Source organism: Triturus cristatus, chromosome 5_2 (assembly GCF_964204655.1).
Source record: "Triturus cristatus chromosome 5_2, aTriCri1.1, whole genome shotgun sequence".
Lineage (NCBI taxonomy): Eukaryota > Metazoa > Chordata > Amphibia > Caudata > Salamandridae > Triturus > Triturus cristatus.
In genome coordinates, this window is record NC_140588.1 from 592,917,833 (window position 1) to 592,932,184 (window position 14,352).

The following is a 14,352-nucleotide window of genomic DNA, read 5'->3' on the forward strand; positions in this document are numbered from 1 at the left end:
CAAAGCAGCAAAATGAAAAAAGCTAGCACAAGTCCATGACTTTTTCAGTAATAATGAACATTTTGCCCAGTGATTTTCAGGCTAGAAAAACATGTGCAGTTGTAGACCTTGAATCCTTGCCATGCTTGCCCACTAAAGTTTTGCCTTCAAACCTCCTGTTTGACTTCCTTTTTGTTGGCTTTAGGACTCTGCACACTTTACCACTGCCAGCCAGTGCAAACGTGATTGTGCTCTATGCTCAGAACATGGTAACATTCGTTTATACCCGACTGGAATATGTTGTTTATTTAGAAGGCCCCAGTAAAGTGCACCACATTTGCCCAGGGCCTGTAAATTAAATGCTACTAGTGGGCTTGTAACATTGATTGTGCCATCCACTTAACCCCTTCGCTGTCAGGCCTTTTCCCCCGTACCATGCCCTTTTTTGGCTATTTCGGATAGTTACTGCTTAGGCCGCCATACCTTTTTGTCCACATAAGGTATCCATGGCAAATTTGCATCTTTTTCGTCCAAAATCTTGAGGATTCTAAAGGCACCCAGAGTTTGTGGATTCCCTTGGAGGGGACAGAGACATTAGGAGAAATACAGCTACATTTTGAGGTATTTGGGGAAAAAGTGCTGAAGACAGCCTCTGTTTTTTTCCCTGCAAATGGTATCAGTGAAGGGTTTGTTTTGCTAAAATAACCATCATCCCAGCTTTCAGGAATAGGCAGACTTTTGTCAGAAAACCAACATTTTCTATACAGTTTTGGCATTTCACTGGGACATAGTCTATTTTTCCTATTGTTGTGCTTTCAACCTCTTTCCAGTTAATGGTAGGAATGGGTGTGAACCAATAATGGATCCCAGAAAGCTATACATTTCTTAAAAGAAGACAACATTCTGAATTCAGCAAGGGGCCATTTGTGTAGATCCTTCACATTTTTCCTATAGAAAGTAGCAGTTGAAATAACTAAGATATTCAAATTGAGTTGAGAAAAACAGCCATTTGTGTCTACATTTTCACCTGTAATTTCTTCTAACTATACTAGATATCTTTAAGCAATACACCTATGATGTATAGGACCTTTCTGGTTGTGGAGATATATTGGACTTGTAGGCTCACCAAGAACCAGAGGTTATCCAGAGCCAATAACTGAGCTGTACCTCGCACTGGTTTTTCATTGTTTACCGGGTATCCAACAAATTATTTGGTGAAATATAAACAGTGTAAAATAGGTCTCGCTCTTCAAATGCAAAGCACTTTGTAGAGATCTTGTTAATTTTGAGAAGAATTTGACTTACATTCAGGAAATATTTTTCCACCAGCGTGCAAAACGGGCACATCTTATACAAATGTAACCTCAATTTCCCAAGGCAGTTCTGAGCAAGAAATGTGTAAACATGGATTTGACACTGAAATAACGCTACATACAACCCACTGCCGATTACGAAAAAACTAACCAAAACTGCAATCGCAAACACCCGCCCCGCCCTCCGCGCTTAAAGTGCTCTGTCTTTTATTGTTTTTGAACTCTGATTAGATTCTAAATGGAGCACTTGCAAACAACACCTCGAAGCTCTTCAAAGTGACGCGCTTCCTGAAAACAGGATGGCGTTGGCCCTTCCAGACACCACCGCGCATACATCTCTACACACAAAAGTTTACCAAACAAACGCTTGTATAATCTCAATTAAACTGAAGTGTGGTTTGAGCCTGCTGGGGCCAGAAAACACATGCCTTGGATTCCGTCGTGCAGTTTTCCTTTGAACGATATCAAAACACTGCCTGGACACGCCCCGTGGAAGGCCTTACCGGCTGAGAGTGGTGCGGTTGGGAAACACATTGGCTGTGCAATATTCAGGGCGCACTCTTTTTGTCTGATGTATAGTCATTTGGACAGACTCACTCCGGCCACCAGGGGCTCGTTGTTGGACCCGGCCTCATAACATGGCTCTACTGGTCCCCACACCACCTAACCTGGTGCCGGCAGCCCCAATCCCCCGGCCTCACCAGGCCTCTCCACCAGAACACACGCACTCGACCCGGACATCCTCGTCCATGGCCTCTCTCCTTTCGGCCACCCCGGGCCCGCGTGCCCACTTCATGCACCAAGATGGCCGCCCGGCCCCAGCGCGACCCGGGCCTAGAGGCGCCACTCCGGCTGGAGGACATCACGCTTCCAGGGGTGAGAGAGGGAGGAGCAGTTTCTATCGCACCTCTGAACTCCCCTGGGACGATGGGTTTCGATCGGCCCTCCGGCCTCCCTGCAAGCTGGCTCCACGCCTGCTGGGTGTCTGGGACTCCTCCCGACCCGGCCATGAAAAGATCACAAGACAATGGCAGGAAAACCCCGACAAGCGACCCCCAGGTGACAAGACCCCTGCCTGGACAGACTCCGGACATCAAAGAGGGGTCAACCTATAACAAGGGGTGCTCTGGGACTGTCCGGCAGATTCGACGCTGGAACAACGAGAGCCTGCTGACGCGGTCGCGGCTCCTGGAACTTAGAACTACCTGAGCCCTGCTGAGTGACTCGCGGCTCCCCGAAGATCGTAAGGCCTCCGAACTTGTACCTGAGCCCTGCTGAGTGACTCGCGGCTCCCCGAAGATCGTAAAGACTTCTGACCTTGTACCTGAGCCCCGCTGAGTGACTCGCGGCTCCCCGAAGCTCGTAAGACCTCCGAACTTGTACCTGAGCCCTGCTGAGTGACTCGCGGCTCCCTGCAGATCGTAAGACCTCCGAACTTGTAGCTGAGCCCTGCTGAGTGACTCGCGGCTCCCTGCAGATCGTAAGACCTCCGAACTTGTACCTGAGCCCGCTGAGTGACTCGCGGCTTCCACAGACTCCACTGGTCCCGCCGGACCCCACGACAACCAGCCTACCCCCCAGCTCGAGGATTGTGAGCTGTGCGCCGGGTACATCCTTACCTTGAACTTTTGTGCCAAAGACTGTCCCGCTACCCTCTATCCCTTCCGAGACTCATTGAGCCCGCGCTCTCCTTGTACATATTTGCAGTGCTAACCTATTTGATAAAGATTGGTTCCTGAGAACGCACGGTGTGTTGTTTCTGTGTCGTGTGGTGCCCGAAGTACGATCCTCGATACGAGACTTCTCCTCCTGAGGAGTCCCCCGCCAGTGCCCGGCTACGATACTTGAGGGTGGGTCTCAGGGTAGTCAGGACTACCTTCCCGGGCTCCTCTGAGGTCGCCGTCTAACATTGGTGGCAAGCGACGGGATTCGGGCCCATCACCGAGAGATCGTACTGTGAACGACGGGCGCACTACCAACAAAGATGGCAGAAGGAAACACCGTGATCCCCGCAGAAATCAACGCCAACAGGGTGTTCCAGGTGGAACAACTAGAAGAATACACACACAAAGAACTAAAGCAATTCTGCAAAGAACTTAGAATCGCTACCACCGGTCTCAACACCAAGGAAGATTTGCAGAAAGCACTGAAAGCCTGGGTGGATACCGGGGCCTCCCGCCCGGAAAACACGGGGGAGCGCCCCGACGAGGCTGAACCTCCCCAAGGCGAAAGCAGCAACAATCAGGTGCGAAGCGTCGTACCAGACGGGGGCCTATCCCCGGAGGAACTTGCGGACAGAGAGAGAAGCCGCAATCACGAACTCGAGTTAGCGAAACTCAAAATCGAAGGCGAATTAAAGTTAGCAGAGAAAAAGCTAGCAGTAGAGCAAATGCGCGTGCAAGGCGAGCTAGAAGAGAAGAAGCTCCAACGAGAACACGAAGGAAGGAAGCTCCAACTGGAGCACGAACGCAGCTTGAAGGAAATCGAACTCAAGGCCAGAAGTGAGGAAGGGAGGCCCCCGGGAAACCGAGAGGCGACCTCCACAGCGGAGCAGAAGGTCCACATCCCCAAGGATGTGGTCAAGGAATGTTATAAAAACAATGACATTCAGCAATGGTTCAGGGCCTACGAGGTCGCCATGACCTCCCATCGGGTCCCGCAGAAGGACTGGCGGGCAGGGTTGTGGGGACGGTTTCTGAGCGAAGGAAGAGACACCCTGCTCGACCTACCCCTCTCTCTGCAGACCTCCTACAGCCACATGAAAGAGGCTCTACTCACAAGGTACGGTCTCACCCCCGAGATGTACCGTCAGCGATTCCGGGACTGCAGGAAAATCCCGGGCACCACCTGGGTAGAATATGTAAACTTTTTTAGTCGGGCCTTCGATGGGTGGGTCAAGGGCAGCAAAGTCACCACTCTTGAGGAGCTCACCGACCTCCTCTTGTGGGAACACCTGGCTGCGAACTGCTTTGTGGAACTACGCCAGCATCTGCTCGACAGCAAACTCACCGATCCCAGGAAGCTGGCGGTGGAGGCAGACCGCTGGACCAACACCCGAGTCACCCGGGGCATGGTAGGAGAATACCCCCGAGCCAGTCAGGGACCACCCCGCCAGAGAGGAGGGGGGAACCAGGGAGGCCAGAGAGAGTCCCAGCCTAGTCCTCCGAAGACCCAATCTCCACCTTTCCCAGCGCCCCCCCCACCAGTATCCGGACCACCCGGGAGACGGGGACACAGGGTAACCGTCACTTGCTTCCGTTGCCAGAAGCCCGGGCACTACGCCAATGACCCAGAGTGCCCCATGGCCACCCAAAACACCCCTGCAAGACAGATAGCCAACGTTGCTCTGGGGGAGGAGGTTGAGGAAACCGGGGAGTGGGAACCCGCAGCCATGGCCCTAGTATCCCTGGGAGATAGGGATGGTCCCTGGTAGCCTCCTGCCCTCCAACACGAAGAAATACGGGCAGCTTGTTAAGATCAATGGCCACCAAACAGAGGCCCTGCGGGACACCGGGGCCAGCATCACCGGTGTCCTCAGGCACTTAATCCCCGAGGAGCAGATCCTCCCCAACGTCTTTTGCCCAGTCATTTCCGCCGATAATAGAGAGAGTATGTGTCAGGTAGCTCTGGTGCCGTTTGAGTGGGGTGGAGTAGTAGGTAAACTGAGGGATGCCGTAAGAACCTCCCAGCCGGTCGACTGCCTCCTAGGGAACGACCTGGAGAGTTCGCCCTGGGAGCACGTCGAACGCAAGGCCCACCTAGAGATGATGGGGCTCCCCGAGTGGTGTGCGCCACCACCCGATCTATGTCAGCCCGACTCACCCCCCTGGGAGAAGTCGAAGACGCCCCGACCGAAGAAGTCAGAGCAGTAACCCCCGAGGGTCCTCCCGTCCCCCCATCGGAGGGGCCCGTCGCCAGCGACGAGCCCTCCCTGTCCGACACCGCCCCGGTCCCTGAGTTAGGCGATCTACCCGAGTTGGCCCAATGGCGCCACGAGGGTGGGCCCACCCGGGAGGAGTTTTGCCGGGAGCAAGCCACCTGTCCTTCCCTGGTAGGACTGCGGCGCCAGGCCGAGGGCCAAGCCGCAGGCGACCAAACTGGCACGCACCGAATTTATTGGGAAAATAGCATTTTGTATAGTGAGCAGAAGTCGGTGGAGCTGGGATCCGGACGGGTGCTGGTGGTACCCCTCCGCTTCCGAGACTTCCTCCTGGGCTTAGCCCACGACGTCCCCCTTGCCGGCCACCTGGGTCAAGACAAGACTTACAGCCGTCTCGTGACCCATTTTTACTGGCCTAAGATGAGAGCAGCCGTAGAAGCCCACTGCAAGTCCTGTCCCACGTGCCAAGCTAGCGGGAAGAGTGGGGGGAAGCGCAAGGCTCCCCTCCAACCCTTCCCGGTCGTCAGTACCCCCTTTGAACGAGTCGGGATCGACATCGTGGGGCCCCTGGACCCCCCTACCTCCCAAGGTCACCGTTTCATCCTGGTCCTGGTGGATCACGCCACCCGATACCCTGAGGCGATCCCCCTACGCACCGTCACGGCCCCCGTAGTGGGCCGGGCCCTGATGGGGATCTTTTCCCGGGTGGGGTTCCCCCGCGAGGTCGTGAGCGATCGTGGCACTAATTTTATCTCGAGGTACATGACGTCCCTGTGGCAACAATGTGGAGTGTCCTACAAATTCACTACCCCGTACCATCCCCAAGGGAACGGCCTAGTAGAGAGGTTTAACCGGACCCTGAAAGGGATGATCACCGGCCTAGAAGAGCCCCTCCGGCATAAGTGGGACGTCCTGCTCCCCTGCCTCTTGTTCGCTTACCGAGAGGTCCCCCAGAAGTCCCTAGGGTTCAGCCCGTTTGAGTTGCTCTATGGACACCCCGTCCGAGGTCCCCTCAGCTTGGTTAAGGAAGGGTGGGAGGCGGCACCCCAGACCACCCCACGAGATGTGTTCCACTATGTTCTGACCCTCCGGAACCAGACCAGGAAGTTCCGAGCGCTGGCCGAGGCCAACCTAGAGACAAGCCAAGAAGAGATGAAGCGCTGGTACGACCAGAATGCCACTCTGGTCGAGTTCCAGCCAGGCCAACAAGTATGGGTCATGGCTCCTGTGAAGCCAGGCGCCCTCCAGGACAGGTGGACCGGGCCCTACAAGGTGATTGAGCGGAAGAGCCCAGTCACATACTTGGTGGACGTCCAGTCGCCCCGGGATCCCCTCCGGGTCCTTCACGTGAACCGCCTCAAGCCTCACTTCGTGCGGACCGAACTAAGCCTCCTGCTGGCCACCGATGACGGGGCCGAAGATGAGTCCGATCCCCTCCCGGACCTCCTGTGTGTCAAGGAGCAGGATGGCTCCGTGGAGGGAGTGAATCTCTCCCCAGCTCTCACTGCCCAGCAACAAGAGGACTGCCGCCAGCTACTAGGACAATTTGCCGACCTCTTCTCCCTGATCCCCCGAGTTACCGACTGGTGTGTCCATGACATGGACACCGGGGACAGCCCACCGGTGAGACACCGAGCCTACCGGGTCCCCGACCGGGTCCGGTCCTGCATTCAAGCTGAAGTCTCAAAGATGTTGACCATGGGAGTGATCGAGCCATCTGACAGTCCCTGGGCCAGCCCCGTGGTCCTGGTCCCGAAGGCAGCGGCCCCCGGTGTCGCCCCCGAGCTCCGGTTCTGTGTGGACTACCGGGGGCTCAATGACGTCACCCGAGCCGATGCCCACCCCATTCCACGGGCCGACGAGCTCATTGACCGACTCGGGGCAGCACGGTTCCTTAGCACCTTCGACCTCACCTGCGGATACTGGCAGATTGCGCTCACCGAGGGGGCCAAGGAGCGATCGGCCTTCTCCACCCCAGATGGGCATTACCGCTTCCGCGTAATGCCCTTCGGAATGAAGAATGCCCCGGCCACCTTCCAGCGACTGGTAAATAGAGTCCTGGCCGGGCTAGAACAGTTCAGCGCGGCCTATCTGGACGACATCGCCGTTTTCAGTTCCGGATGGAGTGAGCACCTCCAGCACCTCCGGAGGGTGCTAACCGCCCTGCGCCAGGCAGGCCTGACAGTAAAAGCCAGCAAGTGCCAAATTGGACAAGGATCAGTAGTCTACCTGGGGCACCAGGTCGGGAGTGGCCAGGTCGCCCCTCTACAACCAAAAATCGACGCCATCGTGGCCTGGGAACCCCCCACCACCCAAACGGAGGTCCGAGCCTTCCTGGGCCTCACTGGCTACTACCGCAGATTCATCAAGGGGTATGGCAGCCTTGTCGGCCCCCTCACAGAACTCACATCCAAAAAACAGCCAAAAAGGGTTCAGTGGACCACTGCCTGCCAGGAGGCGTTCGATGCCCTAAAGAAGGCCATGTGCACGGCCCCCGTCCTCCAGGCCCCCGACTACTCCAAGGAGTTTGTAGTCCAGACCGATGCCTCCGAGCATGGCATTGGGGCCGTCCTGTCCCAGATGAATGACCAAGGCCTGGACCAGCCCGTCGCCTTCCTCAGTCGGCGGCTGTTGCCCAGAGAACAGCGATGGAGTACCATTGAGCGCGAAGCCTTTGCCGTGGTCTGGGCACTCAAGAAACTACGCCCTTACCTGTTCGGCACACATTTCAAAGTCCAAACCGACCATCGGCCCTTGCGATGGCTCATGCAGATGCGGGGAGAAAACCCCAAGCTACTGCGGTGGTCAATCTCCCTTCAGGGGATGGATTTCACCGTGGAACACCGTCCTGGGATGGACCACGCCAACGCCGATGGCCTCTCCCGGTTCTTCCGCCTCAGCGAAGAGAACCCCCCGAGATGATGGGCAGTTCTCTCCGGCTTTCAGCTGGGGGGGACGCGTGTTGGACCCGGCCTCATAACATGGCTCTACTGGTCCCCACACCACCTAACCTGGTGCCAGCAGCCCCAATCCCCCGGCCTCACCAGGCCTCTCCACCAGAACACACGCACTCGACCCGGACATCCTCGTCCATGGCCTCTCTCCTTTCGGCCACCCCGGGCCCGCGTGCCCACTTCATGCACCAAGATGGCCGCCCGGCCCCAGCGCGACCCGGGCCTAGAGGCGCCACTCCGGCTGGAGGACATCACGCTTCCAGGGGTGAGAGAGGGAGGAGCAGTTTCTATCGCACCTCTGAACTCCCCTGGGACGATGGGTTTCGATCGGCCCTCCGGCCTCCCTGCAGGCTGGCTCCACACCTGCTGGGTGTCTGGGACTCCTCCCGACCCGGCCATGAAAAGATCACAAGACAATGGCAGGAAAACCCCGACAAGCGACCCCCAGGTGACAAGACCCCTGCCTGGACAGACTCCGGACATCAAAGAGGGGTCGACCTATAACAAGGGGTGCTCTGGGACTGTCCGGCAGATTCGACGCTGGAACAACGAGAGCCTGCTGACGCGGTCGCGGCTCCTGGAACTTAGAACTACCTGAGCCCTGCTGAGTGACTCGCGGCTCCCCGAAGATCGTAAGGCCTCCGAACTTGTACCTGAGCCCTGCTGAGTGACTCGCGGCTCCCCGAAGATCGTAAAGACCTCTGACCTTGTACCTGAGCCCCGCTGAGTGACTCGCGGCTCCCCGAAGCTCGTAAGACCTCCGAACTTGTACCTGAGCCCTGCTGAGTGACTCGCGGCTCCCTGCAGATCGTAAGACCTCCAAACTTGTACCTGAGCCCTGCTGAGTGACTCGCGGCTCCCTGCAGATCGTAAGACCTCTGAACTTGTACCTGAGCCCGCTGAGTGACTCGCGGCTTCCACAGACTCCACTGGTCCCGCCGGACCCCACGACAACCAGCCTACCCCCCAGCTCGAGGATTGTGAGCTGTGCGCCGGGTACATCCTTACCTTGAACTTTTGTGCCAAAGACTGTCCCGCTACCCCCTATCCCTTCCGAGACTCATTGAGCCCGCGCTCTCCTTGTACATATTTGCAGTGCTAACCTATTTGATAAAGATTGGTTCCTGAGAACGCACGGTGTGTTGTTTCTGTGTCGTGTGGTGCCCGAAGTACGATCCTCGATACGAGACTTCTCCTCCTGAGGAGTCCCCCGCCAGTGCCCGGCTACGATACTTGAGGGTGGGTCTCAGGGTAGTCAGGACTCCCTTCCCGGGCTCCTCTGAGGTCGCCGTCTAACACTCGTGCTACGAGAGACCATGGTCCTCCAGTAACAGTTATCTTTTACTACCCACCCGCTATTCTTGGGGCAAAAAGGGACATTTTGTTTTTCTACAGTGGAGCCCATGCCATCCTGGCTACACTTTTTTCACCCAACATCCCTCTTACTTAGGCACCAATTGATGAACTGTGAAGGCAATATACTGATGAAAGTAGTAATTGGGGAATGGTTGAGTGCTCCAACCAGACGAATGAGGCATGGACAGCCACACCTGTATAGTGTGTGTGTGTGCTGGAGGTTTCATCTTGGCATTGCTTCGTCCTTGGGCAGTATGTGGTCCAGTCAGGGACCCCTTTTAATATTCAAGAGATTCTGTATAGAAGGGGGAAGCTGAAAAATACCTATTCATCTGCAATTATAGTAGTTATTTGCAAAGCGTCAGAGGATTCTTGGTGTAAATAAAAGAGTTACGCCAATAAATACAAATAAATTGTTAGTAAAAGATCCAACTGCTATGTTATATACAACGTTTTATTAATAGTAACCAGTAGCTTCTGTAACTTATAAGGTTAGCCGATACATGGTTTGCCACTTAGCACATATTGCCTTGGGCTTTCTCAATGCTGTATGGTCTTTTATAGCTCTGTCCTGCACTGTTAACTGTCCAGTTGGGTGCCAGAGGGTTGCATTTCGCCAGCTGGTATGGTTGTTCCTTTCTGTGGTCGTGTGCGAGGTCCATTTCTGAGTCCCAACAGTAGCGCATTTCAAGGACACGCAGTCTTTGCATTGCATCCTGGGAAAAAGCGGGCAGCGAGTTGAAATGGAGGTGTGTTCAGTCCCAGGCATGATGCCCAGAGAACAACCACACCAGCTGGTAAAATACAGGCCGCTGGCACCGAACTGGACATCTGATATTACAGGACAATGCTAAAAGGTAAAACGTGTGTCGGTTTCCCCTGCAATGTAAATACTTTATTGAAAAAATGAAACAATTGCTACATAAGCTAATATTAATTAAAAAATTCTAGATACACCACAACAGTCTAAGCTTTTAAGTACACAAGAATACAGTACACTTTGCAAAAAAAATACTATAATCTATACGCAAATTGAAGATGAATAGGTGTTTTTGTCCTAAGCTCATTGATACAAGCATGATTTACTTCATCCCACAGGAACAACCGAGTTGCATAGATGGCGTCCTATCTAGTAGTTATACTTGGTCTGGCAAAAAGAAGTAAAGGCAAAATGCCTGGTGCACAGTCCTGATTCACACTTTGGGAAGTTCACATGGTACCCATCATTGGATGGTTAGCTGATCGAGGGAGTGGAGTATAGATCTTGGGCAGATCTCAATGATCAATATATCAATGCACAAGGAAATTTATGAAATGATGGTTACACAAGATGATTTTAAAAGACTTAATGGAAAATGGTTACAAAGCAAGACAGCACCACTAAATGAATGCCCACAAGTGCTAGAAAACTTTGAACACATTTTGTGGCTATATTGACGGTATTAAGAAATTAGAAGGAAAATCGAACCTCAAGTAACAACAAGCATTGGCATAGCCAATAGGTCTCGCCTTTTGGACCTTATAAGTTTTGAGTTATGCAGCACAATATCCTTGGTGCAACAACATCAAGTGTTGCATGGCTAAACACTTATACGGCCCCAAAGGCGAGACCTATTGGCTATGCCAATGCTTGTCATTGTTTACCGGGTATCCAACAATTCATTTGGTGAAATATAAACAGTGAAAAATAGGTGTAAAGGAAACCTATGTATTTCCAAAATGGGAGCAAGATATGGAGTTTAGAAGCAGTGGTTATTTACACATCTCTGACTTTGTGGGTAGCCATACCAGCATGTGAATTAGGGGACATTTTTCAAAATGTCTTCTTTTTTGCACACTGTTTTACATTTCGAAGGAAAAATGCATAGAAAGACAACTCGTAATAACACTTGTTCTGCTATTCTGTGTTCTTCTATTCTGTCTTTCCCCTAGGTAAATATGAACATCTGCCATCTTTCTTCCTGGGTGTAGATATAAGACCCAAGGAGGGACTCCCTGCCGAGCATGTTCTGGAATAACATGAGAGGTGAAAACGTATAGTGGCTCATGGGAATTTTGTTCAGACCCCATGACCCTTATGTGGGATATACAAGGTCATATATAGTGTACACTTCTTAGCAAATATGAACTACCAATCTCGGCAACCAGCACAATGCATGAACTAATATTCATCCTAAAAGGGGAAGGAATAATCACCAGACCAAACATAGGTAAACCATTGGCAACTATTTGCCAGTGACAATCATAAAATTAATTGCTGCATGAGTACACTCCTAAGAATGCAATCCCAGTCATCAGTGATGGTAAGTCATTGACTTACACTTGTTGGGGACCTTCCTTGCATAATGAATCATCAGATGATATTGCAGCTGGGACACATCTTAGAGGTCAGAGTGTGTCTGAGGATACGTGGAAAATTAGGATGTGAATATCAATGAAAACAAAAATTTTGGAAAGTAAAACTGATGTATGATGTGTTTATTGGAGTTTCTCTATTGCATTTATTACGGTGTTTTCTAAAGCACGGAACATGTCACCTTGTTGTCACCAGAGCAGAGAAAAGTAACAAGTCCAAATCAGCATGAAGATAGTTGGTAGGGCCCAAATCAATGCCCTGTTAAGAACTTCATCTCCTGTTGCACTACAACTGCTCTTTTCAATGTTCCACCTCCAAAATGTTCAGAAATGGAAATGGTTAAGTTCTGACCTTAGTTTTCAAGTAGGATCCACCTCTCAAGGGGGTCACATAGTATCTGAGTCCAGCTTACACAAAGAAATGTGAGTGTACTCTTGTATCCATAGCATGACATGTTGAAAAAAATTGAGAAGGAGATGTGAATAGTTTTACTTGACGTGATAGCAGCAGGCCAGTAATAATGGAGCATGAGTGCGCAGACCTGCACCATCAGTTGGGGAATCTGATGGTCCCCATTTTCCAGTCAGTGAGGGGGCACAGGCACGTTGAAGTGCCACAATGAGAGGCCTCCCCTCCGGGGGTTCACCCTCTGAGAAATCTTAAAGGATCTTATTTTAATTCTGCGTTCGAGGGAAGACTGACAGGGTCCTGCTAATCTCTAAATTCAAATTATCAAATGTTAGACGCACCTTGTATCACACATGGGCTCCCTCACCAGGTTTGGAAACTTTCAATTTTCCTCAATCATCCCAATGGTCTCCGAAGAGTCCTTCGTGATCTGTGCCATTCGAACTCAGAAACCAAAAAGAGGCATGCATTCAATCCATTTCCTATGGTCATGCGCAGTCATTTCCTGAGATCTAGCTTTCTTTTAGGTTCTAAATGAAGCCAGGGGCTCAATTATTACGTGACCATACAGAGAGTGTTTCTCCAGAGTCCAGCCACGACTCTAGATGGTACGGAAATCAACGGCCTTTCTTCCAAAACCTGTGGGCAGACCTTCAGAAATGAGTTCCTTATGTGACGCAGTAGACCCAATACCACTGGCATGCGCTACACCAGGGGCACAAATCCACTACTAAAATTGAGATAATAAAGTGCAATAGTGCTTATCCCTGCCCATAACAGTCCACACAGAGACATCTTAAATTCGGCTTGCAGACCTCTACAGAAGCTTATAATGTCCTTATCGATGCTCATTTAAACTCATTAATAACGCTCTGAGCTGTGTGCTACCATGATATGTCAGGAGTGTCATGCCAATCTATACCAAGCAAGTGCTGGCATCAAATGAGAATCACATCAAATCTAAAATATAAATTAAGACAGCTTTGTGTTGTAAGTTATATCGTGGTGCTACTCTTGTGTGTTCCCCAACCCTCCGACATACGTCTATGTAGGGCTTCAGCCTGGTAACTTCTGTAGGAGCTTGGGTGGCTTAGTCCCCCACAACATTCCTTTGGCATAGCACTAGAGGGCGGAGTACCATTCCACCAATCATTACCTATCCTGCCTTCTCCGTGGTGCTGGAGTCCCAAGATGCTGGACAAGTCACTGTGGAATCATGGCACTGGCAAGAACAATGTATTGCTCTATCTCCAGGCCACGGTCCCTTCTTCGTTCTGTGGCCACACTGCAGCACTTCCTGATACTACGTCACAGAAATGGAATGGACACCTTGGTTCCCGACTAGCCCTCCCAGCAGGCTATGCGAGACAGCGACGGAGCGAGAACATGGACAAACGGAAGGAGCGCTTGCACCTACCTGCGAATGCTCCAAATAAACCCCACCTGCATTATGCTGCTGTGATGCCGATGAACGAAAGGATGAAACGAAGGGAAAGAAAATATTGAAAGTCTGACTTTAGGAAATCATTGAAAACTAGATGGGTCTCCCAGGATATGTGAGCACAAAGTGGAGAATAAGCAAAGCCGTGGCATTCTAGCAATAAGCATTCACACTTGCTGTAATCCAGCTCACCTCCTGAAATTAAAAGATGTTGCTCATGTTTCTGCCAAGAGTGATGTGCTGCTGTTCGGATTTTTAAATGTATTAATTCCAGCCATACGTTTAGTCAAGAGACTATTTCCAAACCGCTGCATCATGCTGTCGAATCACTCAGCTGGCCCGAATCGCTGTCTCATCATTGCTAGGGGGAGGGAGAGGTGGGGTAAAGTATTGATGTTAAATCCTCAAAACTGTTTTTCTACCACCGAAGGCTCTTTCCATCCGAGTAGAGAACTGGCCCGCCTTTTTGTCTATTGTGTGATAAACGCATCTCCTTGCATCCTCCAGTAATCCTCACTTAACCATTTCTACTCAATAATCCCACACAGTCTTTTGCGACAGCAAGTGAGTTCAACAGGAAGAGGGCTCATTCTTTTTAATATTTTTCAGAGCGCCCTCGGAAGGGGGGATTGTGACTTGTTCATTCACCAGGCTGTTTGGACAAT

General features: G+C 51.8%; 1 protein-coding gene across 1 annotated transcript in view; it reads right to left on the bottom strand.

The window, feature by feature from the left end:
* GABRA3 (gamma-aminobutyric acid type A receptor subunit alpha3) overlaps positions 1-14,352 on the bottom strand; it is a 1,714,543-nt gene that overhangs the window by 849,119 nt on the left and 851,072 nt on the right. The gene's annotated exons all lie outside the window — the stretch shown is intronic.